Source organism: Gossypium arboreum, chromosome 9 (assembly GCF_025698485.1).
Source record: "Gossypium arboreum isolate Shixiya-1 chromosome 9, ASM2569848v2, whole genome shotgun sequence".
Taxonomy (NCBI): domain Eukaryota; kingdom Viridiplantae; phylum Streptophyta; class Magnoliopsida; order Malvales; family Malvaceae; genus Gossypium; species Gossypium arboreum.
This window is the reverse complement of record NC_069078.1, coordinates 85,856,418-85,871,850: the sequence shown is the minus strand read 5'-3', so window position 1 is coordinate 85,871,850 and position 15,433 is coordinate 85,856,418.

Below are 15,433 nucleotides of genomic sequence, written 5' to 3'. Positions count from 1 at the left end.
TAAATATTTACAAAAATGTCACTCATATATAATTATGTATATACTAAATTTTAAGCCTAAACTTAAAATAATTAATCTTTAAAAAAAATAAAACAATTAAATAAAATTTAAGTTGGGCCGAAAGTGAATCTCCTATTAAATTTTGAGTTTGGGGCTTTTTTATTATTATTTAATAATCGGGGTCGAGACGGATTCATCAAGATTCGAGTCGGACAAGCAAAAATTCATCTCACCCTATCATGTTGCCATCCCTAAACCAAGATGATATATATATATTATAGTTGATAAGATAACATAAATCTTGCTAACTTTATATTTTTTTTCAAAAGCTAACGTTAACTAATAATCATATATGTCAACTAACGAACTAAATTGATAATCTCAATAATGAAAGTGACAGCATAATTACATCAGTCCTTTTTATATAAACAATTGACGCCACAAACATAATGAATTTAAAATATAATTCAAAAAAAAAAAAGAAGTATAATAATTCCCCAATATTCCATAGTTCATACCACTTTAAGCAATATTATTTAGTTACTTGACTTTATATTATTTTTTAATTTCTGAAGTAAAATAAAAAGCTATACAAAGTTACAACTAAGACACCCTGCCATACCCAATTTGGCATGCTTCATCATGTAATTCTCTCAAGATCTCGTCTAGTGGACTGATAAGTTCATATGTTTCTGGATTCGAATTCAGCCGCAGGTTTACAAGACCCTCTGGAATAAAATTACCCTCACCAACAGCATGCTGTATCTTCACTTCCCATGGCTAACCGGTGTATTCCTTATTCTCCTGAGAACATAATATTTTTACATTATCCATTTCTAAAACCACCGTGCGAAACCCGCAATTCAATGCCAGAAAGAAACCCTTCCAAGCACTCCATAACTCAGCATGAAGCACAGAACACGAACCAAAATTGCTATAACAGCCTCACAGCCACTTCACATTATCATCTCTGATGACTTCTGCTGCTGCCACTATATCAGTCATTCGCCCAACCGTTCCATCCATATTGATTTTCACCCAACCCAACTGTGGTGGTTGGCAAAATCCGTGTTGATATTAGTATTTATTAATGATATTTACCGTAATTGAGCAAGTAGTTAAGAGCTATGTGTTAATATTTAAAGTCCAGGATTCAAGTCTCGACAATAACATCTCCTCGCTCAATTTATAAAATGTGATCCGTCCATGAATTAGATAAAAAAGGCAGATAAAACTTAGTTCATTGACATATATATTTATTCTTAGACATGCCACTAACAAGGGTACACACAGTACCAACACACCAACGAGAAGACGGAAAACACCAACTCTTACAGCAATGGCACAGCTCAACTAAACAGGGACATAACACGATATTCTTTATTCAAATACATATGTTATATATAGAACATTTATAATCGAATCCCGTGTCATTTTTTGACTCAGAGCTGTTTTTTTTTTTTTAACTTAGTAGCGACCATTATGTGTACTCATTGCAATCATGATCAATGTTATAGCACCACCCTGCAAGGCATCCGCAAGGCCTACAGCAACTGGTTAGGTCAAACAAGCAAAACCCGCCTTTTGCGATGCAGCCAGGGCCTTCCCTCGAGAATACGCTTGCCAATGGATTGTATTCTATATCATTGTTACGAGCAGCTAATGCTGTCGGGGGCACCATGGCCTGAAGAAGCAGAGCCATTGCAACCATCAGAAAAGCGAGCTTCTTGCACCACTCCATGATTATGTTTTGTGTGTGGAATGGTTTGTAGGTGGAGGCGGCCCTTTATATAGAAAACGATGCTACTGATTCGAGCTGGTTTGCGTCTAATCAACTGTTTCAACTCTGTTTTTTGAGCTGTTTGTGTCTGGTTTTGTGCTGCTTATGCCTGCTGTGGTTTTTCTTCACTGAACTCCATGACCTGCTATTGGAGAGCTGCACGTGACGGGTTTGTCCCTTTCAGCTGCTGGTTTTTCAGCTCACCTGCCTCTGCAACGGTGCATTTTTTGTGCTTTTCAGCTCTATAATTTTTTTTTTTTGAGGTTTTTAAGTTGCTCGAGCTTCTAGCACTTTTTTGGAGCTGATTTCGAAGCGGTTCAAAAGGAAGCCCGTATAAACTAGTGTTGATTTGCTAATCGGATCTACTCTAGTAGGCTACTAAACCCTGAATCGAATCGAATAATTAATTTTAATTTATAAAATAAATATTTTATATTTAAAATTGTGTAAGACGCTCAAATTGTTTTTAGAAAAATATTATAAAATGAATGTATAAAACTGTGATTTTATATTATTTTTATGTTTTTCGAATAAAAAATAATAAATCAGATTTTTCACTTGATTTTTAGTTTTCTTGGTTGAATTTAAATTTGTTAGGAGGAAAAAACTAAAAATGAAAGTAACATCTGATTTGTCATCCTCCAATTAGAAATGTATAATGATTACAGTTTCATGCAATCCATTTTCATAAAGGTTATTCATTATTTTTATTTACTTGAAAATTTATTTATTAAATTTATTTATGAAAAAGTTTTAAAATTTACCAAATCATGTTAAAAGTGCATAAAAAAGTTTGTTTTCTAAAAATCAAAATTAGTATCAAATTATTATACATAAAAGAAAATAGGTAAATACTCATGAACTTAGTTATCATTACATATGCCAATAACAAGGGTACACACAATACCAACACACCAATGAGAAGACGAAAAACATCAACTCTTACAACAAAGGCAGAGCTCAACCAAACAGGGACATAACACGAGATTCTTTATTCAAATACATATGTTATATATAGAACATTTATAATCGAATCCCATGTTTTAGACTCAGAGCTGTTTTCTTTTTTTAACTCAGTAGCGACCATTATGTGTACTCATTGCAATCATGATCAATGTTATAGCACCACCCTGCAAGGCATCCGCAAGGCCTACAGCAACTCTGTAGGTCAAACAAGCAAAACGAACCTTTAGGTTTGCAGCCAGGGCCTACCTTCTCGAAAACCTTAGCCAAACCGTTGGAATCATTAGCCACTTTCGATACAGCGGCCGAGGACATAACCTCGTTACGAGCGGCTAACGCAGTTGGAGGCACCGTGGCTTGAAGAACTAGAGATATAGCAACGATGAGAAAAACGATCTTCTTTAAGGATTCCATGATTATGTTTTGTGTGTGGAATGTTTGTAGGTGGAGGATCCTTTATATAGAAAAGATGATGGTCCTGGTTCGTAAGTATTGTGCATGTGACATATGAGATATTGCATGGAATAGTGAATGCACTTATGTGCATGTAGTGATGGGAGAGATAAATAATTTGTTACGCTTCTATAATATATGTTACTAAGCAGTACGAATGGTTGGACTTGAGGGTGAACCCAAAAAATTATTTTAAAGTATAGAGTTGAGTCATAAATTTTTTAGATCAAAATGTATTTTTATAATTATATTAACTTAAAATTTTTTAAATGTTAAAGGGTTTAAATGATAAATTTATTATTCTTTTTTGAGGCACTACTTTCCTTTTGTCTTCGCCTTGATGATGGTTACGGATGGCAAAAGAACCTTGAATTTAACGGGTTTTAACCTGACTTGATCTGTCGAATTTTATTTTTGAAAATTAAGTTCGATGCAGGTTATATCGAATGAAATTAGAAAAATAGTCGAGTTGGGTCAGCTCAGAATTAGATCTCCTATTAAATTTTGGGTTTAGGTTTGGGGTGATTTTTTTTTCTTAAGAGTTGTGGTTGAGGTGGGCAAAAAAACATCCCACCCGATTGCCATCTCTAATGATAATATTATTGAGAGGAACAATAATAAATCTTAAAAAGATTAATTTTCATAAACGACAAACATGAATATATCTTATTTTAAAAAAAAATTAATTTCATACACATCAACAAATTAAATCTCAATGGCTGATTAATTAAAGATATTCATCCTATACCCACTCAAATCATAATAATTTAGTTTGAGAATGAGAAAAATGGTTTCGTATAGGGTGGCATTATTAACAAATGGGAGTGTTTGGTTCCGTAGGACAGAAATTAATAATATTGGTTTAGACAATTCTTTTGGGTATGGCAATGTTGGGGCCTGCGTTTATACATTTTAAATTCTAAATATCCCAAACAAATTAAATTATTTGTACATTCTTTTTTATTACTTATTTAATATTAAATTTGTTAAGTTTAGTTGAATAAATTAATTCAATTTTTTTTTAAAGGATATGTCAGAGCTAGTGTAATAATTAAATCTTCACATTTTATAAATTAATTAAGGGAGTAAATACTGGTAACGAGTTTTAAAGTCGTTCTATATCCAGAACGATAACAGAATCCTCGACTACTGATTAAGGTAAAAAAAATATTTACCATCTCACTTAATTTTTATGGTTAATTAATCCAACTTGAATCAATAGATTCAGAACTTCTATCAATTTAACTTTTGATTTGATTTTTGACATGGGTTTTAAAATGTAAATCAAGATTTGAAGTAAATTTTATACATAAAATCTTATTTTATTTTAGTGTAATTGATGTGTAGCTTGAAATTATTTCATATTGGGGCTTTCGAAGTGATTCCACGTTTAATTCCATACATCTTTCCAAGTTTTAGTGGCTTATAAAGTTCAAATAGTGAATTCCCGTTTTCTACACAAGTTGCTTGTTTTGCTAATTTTAATCTCCTTATTAATCTTCTATATTAATCCCTTTCTTTTTGCCCTTACATTTTAAAGATATTATCGCATGCATTAATATAATTTTTTTAAAATTTTATAAACGACATTTAAAATATCACATATTTCATTATTTCTTAATATATATATATATATATATATATATATATATATATATATATAACACTTATAAACATATGATAATATCTTGATTACAAATTTTCTTTTTTTTAAAAAGAAAAAATTGTCTACAAAAATAATAATTGAAATATTAATGGATAATGGACCATCCAATGTAGGATTTCACCAGTTGATTGTGCAATCAAATCCACTAGTAATCATAACGAGTTTAATATAAAATGGGTAATTATTTGATACATTAGTAATAAATTTTTTAATTTTACAAATGAGTTTAATTAATATTTTAAATATAAAAATAAAATGAAAGAAATGTACAATAATTTTTTAGGAAAATCATTTGATACACTACCAATAGAGTTTTTAGATTGCGCATAATCGCAGAAAATAGAGCTTTTTTAGCGTTTTTCGAAAAAACGCCGCAAAAATTTTAAAACATAGATAATAGCGGCGTTTTACCAAAAACGCCGCTAAAAACCAAAGCATTAGCAGCGCTTTCAGTAAAACGCCACTAAAAACCAGAGCATTAGCGGCGCTTTCAGTAAAACGCCGCTAGTGCTCTGGTTTTTAGCGGCGCTTTCGATAAAACACCGCTAAAAGTCATATAACCCCTAAAACCCTAAACCCCAAAAAAAATCATAAACACTAATCTATTATAGCACACCTAACCCGTATCCGCTGCCAGAACAGGGTTTTGGAGCATTACTACCATTTGCAGATCACTTAAAAAAAATTAAAATACTTACCGATTCAATGCATCATATAAAATAAATATATTACCATTCAATCAATAGTTTGGCACTTGTATAATCATCAAACAACAACATTGTTAGTATATTTGCACATATCTCATATAAATTCAACATTGATATATCTATTTTCTCGACATGTCGCACTTGAGTTTAATAATAGTCTCAATTACATAATTTCCTTGTATCAACATATCAAAGATAATCATATATGTACATGTCATGAAACATATCATGCTCTTACCGCTTTCTTCACAAGCATATATCATTCATTTCATTATATCAATATTTTATGCTTCATCATTTCCATATATTTTATGTATATTTATTCGTAATAGCTTATATCAAACTTAACATAAATTATATTCCATGTACTTATACTTATTTCGTTTATCCATTTTCATAATTATTTCATACAACGCTTTTGTACATATATTTCCATATGACCAGTTCTTGTAAACATTTCACACAACCATTTTATATAACCATTCGTCATCTGATACATTTTACCTGAATATCAATTGTTCAACAGATGTTATAGTGTCTCCCATCCACGGTCTTATTTATCTTTGACGTGATGCCATAGTGTCTTTCAACTATGGTCTTACTCATTTTCTGTCATGTTGCCATGGTATCTTTCAACCATAGTCTTATTCTTTTCATGTCACGTTGCCATGGTATCTTTCAACCATGCTCTTACACATCTCATATCAAGTTGCCATGGTATCTTTCAACCATGGTCTTACACATTTCATATCAGGTTGCCGTGGTATCTTTCAACCATGGTCTTACACACAGGTTGCCATGGTATCTTTCAACCATGGTCTTACACATTTCATATCAGGTTGCCGTGGTATCTTTCAACCATGGTCTTACATACAGGTTGCCATGGTATCTTTCAACCATGGTCTTACACATTTCATATCGAGAGCACACTCCCTGAACCTCATCCTTACATGGGATTACCATCAAAGCTAAATCCTCAGAATATAAACTCATAGAGTATTGTCTGGATTACCACCAAAGCTAAATCCTCGCAACGACAATTACTCTAATGAGCTTGGATCCAATTACTAGTCCAAAGCTAAATTCAAACCCTAATTCGGATTACCCGTCCGGCTAAATCTGTTTTACACATATTCTTCGGAGGGCTATATCAGATAGGATCACCCGTCCTGCTAGATCCTTTTTACCGCCAATTCTTTTTCCGAGATCCATCGAATTTTCCTTTCATTCAACCGGGATTTCTTCTCCTTTTATCAAATTTATCAATGTTTCATAAATTTTTCATACAATGAACATTCAAATCATATTCACATAAATAACATACAATCTCAAGAATTTAAGAATATAATTCAAGTTACACGAACTTACCTCATTGCTTGTTTGTGTTTATAATTTCATTAATCTGATATCTTTTCTTTTCCACGATCAAGTCTCATATTTGAGTCATCCGGATCTTTATAAATAAATTTGAACATCATTTTCATTCATTTCATTTTCTAATGCATTTAATTAATGCTCTAGGCAAAATTACCATTTTGCCCCTAAACTTTTAATTAATGACGATTTCATCCTTAGGGTCAGGAAAATAAAATTATTGCAATTTAATCCTTATTTCCAGCTATTATTCTCATATATATTGATAACAATCCATGAATTCTATAAAATATCAGAATTTTTCATAATTTCAACACTTTTCAATTTAATCCCTAAAACATGTTTTCCCCCAATCTTGAACTAAATTAATAATTTCATTCAATTTTGTAATTTAAATAATAAAATAATCCATTTCATGCAATTTGGTTATTTCTGACATGTTTACAAAATTTCCCATAAAATTTTACTTTTATTCAATTTAGTCCCTGAGCCTAAAATATGCAAATTAGCCATGCTAGATGAATATTCATACATATTTTTCCTCCTCCTCCTCTCCTTTCCACATCCTTAATGTAGATAACACACTTGTAAGTAACATTATCCATAATTTTTATTATTTACTTTTATGAATATTCAAGCTGTCTATCTGCATCATAGTCACTAAATTATTTATATCTGGATCTATAGAACTCCAAATTAATATCTTATAATTTTCCCTAAATCTATACTCATATATATTCTCACCATAAAAATTTCAGAATTTTTGGTTTAGCCAATAAGTACAGTTTATTCTTTAAAGTTACCCCTGTTCTGCTGTCTGACAGTTCTGACCCCTCTTCACCAAAAATTAATTATCTCCTCATACAGGATTCAAATGATGTTATTGTTTGTTTCTATTAAAAATATACTCATTCAGGATTTTATAAATATAAGTTTAAGCCCATAATTATTTTTATTCAATTTTTTATGATTTTTCAAAGTCAGAACAGGGGAACCCGAATTCATTCTGACCTTGTCTCACAAAATTCATTATATCTCAAAATTTACAAATCCATTACTTACATTATTTCTTCTGTGAGAAACTATACTCAATAAGCTTTAATTCCATATTTTTTTCATATTCTAATTCGATTTCTAAAATTTATGGTGATTTTTCAAAATTAGTCTACTGCTGCTTTTCAAACTGTTTTTGTGCAAGCTATTAATTACCATGTTATAACACCCTTATTTTCTTTTTCTACACCATTTCTCATCACTTTCTCTTATTTTCTCTTCACTAACATATCAAAAACATAGGACCTTATGTAAGAAAACTCTACTATAACATTATTTCCATGCTTTGTCAATAATAACAAACTTAAAAACATATTGAAATCTTGATATACTTACCTTGTTCTATTGATACTAATCTTTAACTTGATTTTCTCTCTCCTCCAGCTTCTATTTCTTGAATCCAACTTGATATTCTAACTCCCCATGCTCTCCTTAACATTTTTGTCTCTTGGTAGCTATGGAAATTCATTTGATTTTTGGGTGAAAATGGTGAATTTTTGGTAAAAGGACCAAATTGTAAAAAAAACAAAACTCTCTTTCTTCCTCTCTTTCTCTTACGTTAGTGCGTGGGAAAATATGGATGAGAATTTCTCATCTTTCTTTCTTTATATGCTAATAATATAATAATAAAATATCTTATTAAAGTATTAATAAAATAATATTTATCTAATTAAATAATTATAAAATATCAAAATATCTCTAGCATATTATTACATTCTAGATTTCTCTCTCTTCCAATTGACCATTTTACCCTTCATTATCTTTTAAAATTCCATCCTCGAGTCATCATTTAATTTGGTAAAATTACAATTTAGTCCCTCATAGTTCTTCATCTATTCAATTTGGTCCTAATTCATCCATTTTCCTTAGTTTCTAGATCATTCCACTCTTAAATTATTTACACTATTGGTCCTTCAACTTTTTCATATTTACACTTTAACCCCTCAAATTATGAATATTTACTCTTGTGCAACAAAACTTTTCTCACTTTTACAATTTAGTCCTTTCTTGAATTAATATATCATAATATACTTCTCAATATTGACATAACTCAAAATTTCCCTTTTTGTCACTTTATTTCCTTATTTTACTATATCAAGGATAATATCTTACTGTAAAAATTTTCAGGGTATTACATCTATAACCTTTAAAATACTAAACCCATAAACCCTAAAAAACCCTAAACACTAAACTATAACCCCTAAAACCCTTAACCCTAAAAAACATCATATGGATGTTGATGTGTATATACATAGATATTAATGTAAAAGCTTATGTTCATAATAAATTATGGAAGCAATACTTAATATTGATTAAATTTATTTTTGGGTTTAGGGTTTAATATTTAAGATTTAAGGTCTATGGTTTAGGGTTTTATGGTTTAAGTTTAATGGCCATGGGTATATAGTCTGTTAATCTCAAGTGAATCATATTCAATAATTAAATCCTAAACCCTATAATTAATTATTGTTATCGATAATAGATATCTTGATTTTGATAAAAAATATTTTTTATATATTAATAAGGTGTTATACAATGGTGTTATATATTAAAATATTTTTCAAATCCAAAATCCCCGATAAATGTTTCTTTTTCTAACAATGATTTAGTGTGCAATTGGATACATGAACTTTAATTTGATCCAGTTCTTGTAAATTACTAATACAATTATTGATATAACATCATTTTATATTTATTTATTACATACATAAATATTTATATTTATCCAATATAAAAATATATTATTGATGTATTTATTTTTTTAAAATGTGCATGATTAAATCAAAATTAAAGTTTCAACTATATATACATTTAAACCACAATTAGAATTTTACGTCTACAATTACACATTAAATTGAAATTTATATATAATTCGAGATGTATCTCTATCAAAATTTAGGTGTATATATATAATTAAATGTCATTTATATAAAAATCTAAACAACTAATGCGGACCATACTTAAAATAATAATGTTTGTATTATCGTGTCATTTTGTATTTTTTAATTCATCGATTTCATTTTATTTCATTAAGGTTTCTTTTTGTATTTTATATGATAATTTAAAAATTATAAAATCTTCAAAAATTTTAAAATTTAAATTTTAAAATTTAAAATTTAAAACTTAAATATTTAATATTTAATATTTTAGTCCATATTTCAGTTAAAAGTTAAATATTCAAAATTTAGAAAAATTCTAAAAATTATAATCTCAAGACAAAAATTTTGAAAAAAAATAAAAAAATATATTAAAAATAGGAAAAAATTAAAATTAAGCAAATAGTGGCGTTTTTATTAAAGGCGCCGCCAAAATTTAAACTATACTGGTGTTTTAATTGAAAACGCCGCAAAAAAGCCATTACTTTATAAATCAAAATCCCGCTCACTCCCGAAAAATAACTTTTGGTTACCACTCGTTTGCTCCCTCTTCTTCTCAACAGTACACTTCAATTCATTCACCAAAGTATCACCTGACAGAATCATTTCCAGTTTTCCATTTTTCATTTTCTTCCAAAACAAAAACCCCTTTGTTGCAAACTGGAATTTTGTGGAAACTAAGTCTCTCCCTTTTCTTTTTATCTTCTTTTGGCTCTAGAATTTGAAAAATGAAAAAGTAAAAAACAAGATGAGTACTGAAGCAACTAAGAGAAGCACCACCGGAGCTCTGATGATGAAACAATGGAAAACCGATGAATTGAAGCCTTCTTCGGCGCTTACTGCAAAACCCAAGAAAGTTATTATCAAAAACGCCGACATGAAAGACAACATGCAAAAAGAGGCCGTCAATATAGCCATTTCCGTTAGCTCTTTTTCTCTACCTTACAAGATTCCTAATTTTTATGGCTTTTTTATTGGAATTATTTTCTGGGTTTTGTTCGTTTGATCTTGATTTGTTAGTAAATACTGTAAATTTGCTGACTTGGAGTGGTTTTTCCTTCGGGGGGTTTTGACTAGGCTTTCGAGAAGAACAATGTAGAGAAAGATGTAGCAGAGTACATTAAGAAAAAATTCGACAAGAAACATGGACCTACTTGGCATTGCATTGTTGGTCGCAATTTTGGTAAACCAAAATTTCCATTAGATTCAATTTTCATGGAAAATAGAGTCCAATATGTCTGTTATTTTTAAGCGATACTGTTGTTTTTACTTGAAAGCAAGCATATCATAGCTTAAATGAGCTATCATTTCCATCGTGTGTTAAGCTATCATAACTGCCATTGATGTTAGATTGGATTGTCTTAAGCTTAGACCTTATGATTTAAAAACACACCCACAAATGATGAGGAATCAATGCCCAGTCTCTACTGATGAGTTGCAGTATGGCTTTTAAAACTTCACAAATTAAAAAGAAAAATGTTAATTTGTAATTCATTTTTCCTTTTTTTCCCAAAAGAAATTATCAAATACTGCTGGTTATCAATGTAATTTAGAATCCCTTTACAGAAGAATCTTGTTCAGTATAAAATAACTAAATAAGCTCCACTATATGTTTTGAATCTAGTTTATTTGATTTTTAGATGCTGGTAAGTCTACAACTAGAGGCCAGATACTCTTCCTCAGTGGTCAGATCGATGACCTTACAATCCAGAAGTATGAGAAAGAAGTGAAGGATAAAAGTAAAGAAAGCTGGTGAGCCATAGGTTTGCTTCATAACTTAGATAGTGGAAATCAATGCTGTTCCATCTACATTTGTTTTCTAAAAGAGCATGCCAATACTGGGATTTGTTCTTTTATAGAACTTGTTTTGAAGGTATTAGTATACTAGTACAATTCAAATTAGTAATTTCGTTCTATTGATGTTATAATTATTCACTCTGTCTGAGATGCACACACATGCATGCTAATACACACACCTATATCCAATATTTTCTTAGTTTACTACTTGAAAATAATGACAAACAATAATGCCTTGCATGCAGAGGATTTTCAGCTATTTCATTATCTGACTTGACTATATTCCTTGTGTAATACCCCTACCCGTACTCATTGCCGGAATAGGGTACGAGGCATTACCGGAGTTTACGAATTAATTTTTTTTTATATTCAATATAGCCCCTTTATAAATATCTAACCTTCCCTGCAATCTTAAATCGAGTCCAATCCACATCAACCAAATCAATTCAACATATTTTCAAGATAAATTCATGCATATTTATAAGATAACGTCATCACATATCTAAAACCAAGTTTGTTAACCATACTAATGGCTAACTTTACATTCATTTCACGTTACCATTTACTTTGTTAGCTTATACATGCCATTGATTTCCAAAATAAAGTTTCTTTATATACCGAAATCGAGCTTGATAAAGGTGATGTGTCTCCACCAAATCCGACCTCCGAGCTCTTAACACTACAAAACAGGGAAAAGGAACGGGTAAGCACTTCGTGCTTAGTAAGCTCATGTAACAAGAATTATACTTACCTAATATTTTCAATACAATACAATAAACATCTATATATCCATTCAATGCATTATTACCCTAATATGCACAAACTCAACTTTCAAGTTAGTACAATAATTTCTGTAATATCCTGATTTTGGGCCTAGTCGGAATAGCGGTTTCGTGACCACAAAATCCGAGATAGAAATAATTATTTTATGATTATTTTGAGGTCAATGATATGATTGCATGATTGTGTGAAAATTTCGTGAAGAAATTTTATGCATAAAGTGCTTAAATTGAAATTAGGGACTAAATCGAATAATTTGTAAAACTTTCATTCTAGAAGTTTCTAGTATGAAATTGTTTTGAAATATTAATTAGGAGGTCTTAAATAGCAATTTTACCAATTTCTAAGACTATGGAAAAAAATTGGACATGGATGGAATTTTTGGAAAGTTTAGTAGTAAGGGCATTTTGGTCATTTAGGGGTAAAAGAATTAAAATACAAAATTAAAAGCCAATTTTGCTCATCTTCAACCCCATGGCCGAATATAGCAAGGAGAAACCATGGATAGGGTTTTTCAAGCCTCCAATCTTGATTGTAAGTCCGTTCTAGCCTCGTTTTTAATGATTTTTACATATTTTGAATCCCGGTAGCTCGATTAAGCTTATGCTAGCAATAATTCAACCTAGGGTTCATATTTGGAAAAATACCCATAGGTGAAATTTGTGTATTTTGGTGTTTTATGATAGAATATGAGGTTTTAAATTATGTTAGACAACTTGTACTACTCGGTTTTAAGTGAAAACGAGCAAAAGGGCTTAATCGGTAAAAATACCTAATAGTCATAAGTACATGTTAGAGTGAGAATTTGATGTTACCATAGAAGGGAAAAATGATCACCATGTCATAAAACATAAGAAAATAGGCTGAAGTTTAATTTACGAGCTTTGGGGCAAAAGTGTAAATATGCAAAAGTTTAGGGGCAAAACTGTAATTTTTACAAAATATGATTTTGGGTCAATTTGTATAATGTGAGTCCTAATTAGACTATATTTTAAATGAGAGAGCAAGGAAAACTAAAATTCAGGCTAAAATGGGGAAAATACCAAGTTGTGGACGAAATGGTAAAAGTAGCCATTTTCGTATACGAGGTAAGTTCATGTGTAAATAATGTAGCATAATTGTTATTTTTAAGTTATTGATGTTAATTATATGATATGCTGATTTTTAATCGTGAAATATTATACTTTGTGGTTAATGTTGAGTAATATGCAAATTATGTTTACTACTTGATAAATTTGAATTGCTACCGAGTATCGGTTCCGATATTCCATGGAAGACGACAAATGTGAGATCGAGGGAAAAAAAGCCCGTTTGAACCTTAGGAATAGATTAGGATACAAGTGACATGTCACTAGGATGGTTGAGCATCCGAACTCGTTGAGTTGAGTCCGAGTTCACTTATGGATGCGAATGTCTGAACTCGTTGAGTTGAGTCCGAGGTCGAGAGATGTAACTAGGCATCCGAGATCATTGAGTTGAGTCCGAGTTCACTTATGGATGCGAACGCCCAAGCTCGTTGAGTTGAGTCCGAGTTCACTTATGGGCGGGTTACATGGTAGCTTGGCTACATATGTGGCACTTATGTGCAAACTTTCCATGTATCCGAATTATATTTCGATGTGTTCAACGGGTAAAATTCTACTCAAATGGAGGAATACTCGAGATGAAAGGGATGTATTGGTAAGTGTTGTGAAATGAATACTTTGAACAGGTATGTACTTAACCCTCGGGTTGAAAACTCGATATAATAACAATATGGTAAGATGATAAATGAAAATGTGATATGAATGTCTCGGTGATGATTATGCAAATGATGTTTTATGTTTGCGTATATAGTTGTGTTACTTGCTATTTGCATGTGAGCTTACTAAGTATTTATGCTTACTCCCTCCTTTTCATTCCTTGTAGTGTTGACAAGCCAGCTCGGAAATCGGGAACGGTCGGAGGCACACTCACACTATCCGTATACCATCTTGGCATAATGGCTTGTATATTTTGAGTATGGCATGTATAGCATTATAATCATTTTGTATATATGGTCTTATAATATGGTTATTGAGTGGTATAGAAATGCTTAGTAATGATTAGCTATTGGAATGGCTAATCATGATCATATTTGGTGTTATGTATGCTAAATTGCTAGCTAATCCATGGAAACCATGAAATAGGTAAAATTTACCATAAAATAGATTCGATACAACAAAGTGATGTGAGTTTGAAAAATAATTAAAAATAGTATAGATACAATTAGATAATGAATGAAATATGGAATTGAAGAATTATGAGTCTATTTTCTTATGGATGGAACAAACAGGTATATGAGTTATATTTTATGAGATGTTTAAATTTTTGTGAAACAGGTCCAGAGCGATTTCTGGATCCCCTGTTTTGACTTTGGAAATTCACCATAAATTGTTAAAAGATAATTATAAGTCATGATTTATATGTACAGATTCCTTATTGAGTCTAGTTTTATTAAAAACAAACGGTATAGTCATTAAAACTCTGTACAAGGAGATATCTGATTCGTAATACACAGAGGTCAGAGCAGTCGGACCCTGAAACAGGGGAGAATTTAACTAATAAACTGTACTAATTTGCTAGACCAAAAATTCTAGAAAAAAATTAGTAAATATATATATGAGTCTAGTTTTAGGAAAAAATTACGGAATTAGATTTCGAGTTTTGGAACTCGAGATATGAATTTTTAAGTGACTGTGATGCAGATTGCTAGTTTGATTGAAAATTTTAAAAATAAATTGTTTGAGCTGTTTAAGTAATGAATTAAGTCTGTTAACACCTCGTGTTCGACTCCGGCGATGGTCTCGGGTACGGGGCGTTACATTTGGTGGTATCAGAGCAGGTTTAGTAGGTTCTCGGACTAACTTAGCATGTGTAAAAGTTTAGCTATACATGCCACTGATCTGTGATAGTGTGATGTCTTCTGACGCGTATGAGTACCGTCTTATTTAGACAGGGTACT